Genomic DNA, 2,940 nt, shown 5'->3' with positions numbered 1-2,940 from the left:
AAAGGCTAACCATTCATGGGTCCCATAAAAAACAATGTGAAAGAAGTCTCTAAGAGTGACCAAATATACAGTGAACATACTATCTTTCTGAAAAAGAAAGAATTAAGTGACCAACTAAGAGATCCATTTTTGCACCAATGAAACACATGGAGGTGAAACCTCAGAACAAGCAGAGCTTAAGCTCAATGACAAGATGTTCTATATGACAGGCCTGCTGAGAATGTATCTGTCAATCTTGACTAAGCCCAATGCATGGGTGGTGACCCTGAGGTAGCCCAGATGATATGCTCTGAATTTTAGATAGGTCTAGATGACATTAAAAATCACAATGGTACAGTTTGATGTGAAACTCTAGTCTACCTATCATAAACTAGTTTTCTGAATCAGTCCTTATTGTTAGACCCAAGACCCAGCTATTTCTCCTTTCTCAGATGACATGCCCAATAAAAACAGCATCTATGATTGGTTTCATTATCTTCCAATTAAGTAGTGGTTACATCACCACTAACACTAGTATCCAAACTTTGACACAAATCCTAAAGGTATTGAGTCAGTAAGACAGAGCAGAAGCTATGTCAGGCCATACTGACCAGTTTCTGAGAACCACATTAGTCACATTCATGAAACTAAAACCCATCTACGACACACAAATGCCAGATGAGAAAAAAAAAAAAAAAAGGATGAGGTCATTAAACTTTTTTCCTGGAAACATGATTCCACTGTTTCAAATAGGAAACCTACCCTGGGAGACTTCTACCAAAGTGCAGAAGGACCTGATGTACGGGCTCATGATCTTAACACTAGAGTCCCAGGTCAAAACTCTAGGAGGAGGATAAGAAAGGTCTAGTCTGTGAAACACCTGGACAGAAAGGTCGTATCCCAAGTGCCCTGCCTATCTGTGATAGCTGCTAGCCAACAGACAGTTCTGGTTATGAAGTTATCTCTTGAGAATGGCTTGATTCTCCCTTATGTCACCAACAGGATTAGTCTGGGCAGGGTTCCCTGGATATTTACTTTCTTAAGATGTTCCTTGCCAAAGACAAACTAGAGCAACGCCTATGTAAGAACAAGGACTCTCAAAATCCTGCTACACAGTATTCACAATTAAAAGGGCCCAAGATTCAGGACCACCTAAAGACAACTGACAAAAAGTAAGCGTCAGAGCCAGAGGCCAACCTCTGCTAGATGAAGCAGCAGCACATAGCTCCATTTCTATCTGATAAGGCGACAGAAAAGAGGCATCTTGAACTATGAAAAACGAAAGGCTGGGGTCCTAAAAAAACAGACGAGCTTCAAAGAAAACGCTAAGGAAGACCCACAGAGCTGTATTAATTTTAGTAAAAATAATCATATGCCAACACGAGAATTGAACCACTTTCTAAATCACAGTATGAACTCATCTCTTCAGATACTTGGTAAGTGGTCAAAGCTTGTTGTTATAATTACTTTCACTGTCTTGGGCAAAAAGTCTTTCTTATCTTTGGCACTTAGGTGTGGTATCAGTTTCTTCCATTTTTGTATGTGTTACAAAACAATCTCTTTCTCACTTGACATCAACAACCAAGGTGCAGTATAAACACGAAGTTGCTGATATTGTTGCTTTTATACACACAAAATACCAACATCTCCATACGTTTTTAGGCTATAACCAAGGTCTCAGAAAGAATTAATAACAGTTATCCAAAAATATTGCAACATTTAAGGCTGAGTGAAATACAGTAAAGCCTGGTAATATATGTTAAGGAAAAAAACCTAGACCAACATTTTAAATATTGGTTTCTTAAATACGTTAAATTCCCATTAACACAACATAATCTAAGCATCAAAACAAACAGCTAAGCAAATTAATTTTAAAATAAAACAATTTCTAAGTAGATGAATATAATCATGATGTTTATACAGCTATAAAGCATAATTTGGAAGCTAAGCCTAGTAAAAGAATGACTTGTAACAGAATGACAGAATCATTTATGAACCGTTGAGCTATGTAATTTAAAAAACAATTGTTCTCTCCTCCTCCCACCAAAATCTCCATTTAAGATAAGTTTCAATCATCTTCAAAAAAATTTTTAAAACTTATCTGGCCTAATTTGTGGTGACTGACACAATATTGATAAAACTGCCTTCTTGACCTTCCTCTTGCTCTCCAAAAGAAGTGGTTTAAACAATTACACAAATTTTACAAGAGCTTCTGCCAGGGCTCAGGCACCACAGTGCAGAGTCACTACCTTAGTTAACATCTGCTCCCCAGAGTCTTTAGGCATTAAGTGGTTCAGTGAGAGCCTCAGCCCTAGTGCTATTTTCAGGTCTTCTCAGCTGGGACTCCTGTCGTTTTTCATACAGCATAGTGACAAAGTCAAGTAGGAACATAAAACTTGCTATAAATCCAAACACAACTGCAGCAATTTCAGCTGAAGTCCTGTCATGTGTGGAAACAAAAATCTTGGATGCCAACAAAAACACACATCCTGTTCCCAAAGTAATATAAAAATATGATGATTTTACTTTTGTGGTATCAACTCTCATAAAATGGAGTGTAATACACAATCAGTATAAGGAGACTCAGAAGAAAGGCACTGTCGCTTACAAACTCAAAAAAAATAAAGTCCCCCACAAAGTACATTGTGATACAACTTCTTCACAGATGAAGGCCAGCAGAGAGAGCAACAGCTTCAAGCCCTTGAGAACGCGCCGGAGCCGTGGGAGCCGACCCAGGAAGAAGTAGGCAGCGAGGCCGCTCCGGGGGCCTCTGGCGGGGCCCGGGTCCTCCTCGGTAGTGGGACTGTACACCGCTCCGTTCTCCATCACCTCGGGCAGGTGAGCACGGCGGCCGCAGCAAGCGGGCGGCTGACTTCTCAGACGCCAGAAGTCCCGGGTAGCGGGAAGGTGGCCATCACTTCCTGGGCCTCTTCATACAATTTCATTCATAAATACTTCAGT

General features: G+C 40.1%; 1 pseudogene across 1 annotated transcript; it reads right to left on the bottom strand.

Annotated features, from left to right (window-relative positions):
• Positions 1 to 1,030: 1,030 nt before the first annotated feature.
• On the bottom strand, positions 1,031 to 2,894 carry LOC105544933 (annotated as a pseudogene). Its single transcript, XR_001006843.1, has one exon. The product of XR_001006843.1 is annotated as a CKLF-like MARVEL transmembrane domain-containing protein 6 pseudogene (transcript).
• Between the last annotated feature and the right edge of the window lie 46 nt (positions 2,895 to 2,940).

The sequence above is a fragment of the Mandrillus leucophaeus genome, unplaced genomic scaffold, assembly GCF_000951045.1.
Source record: "Mandrillus leucophaeus isolate KB7577 unplaced genomic scaffold, Mleu.le_1.0 Scaffold313, whole genome shotgun sequence".
NCBI classification, from domain to species: domain Eukaryota; kingdom Metazoa; phylum Chordata; class Mammalia; order Primates; family Cercopithecidae; genus Mandrillus; species Mandrillus leucophaeus.
The sequence above is the reverse complement of the archived record's forward strand: the minus strand, read 5'-3'. Positions and strand labels throughout refer to the sequence as shown.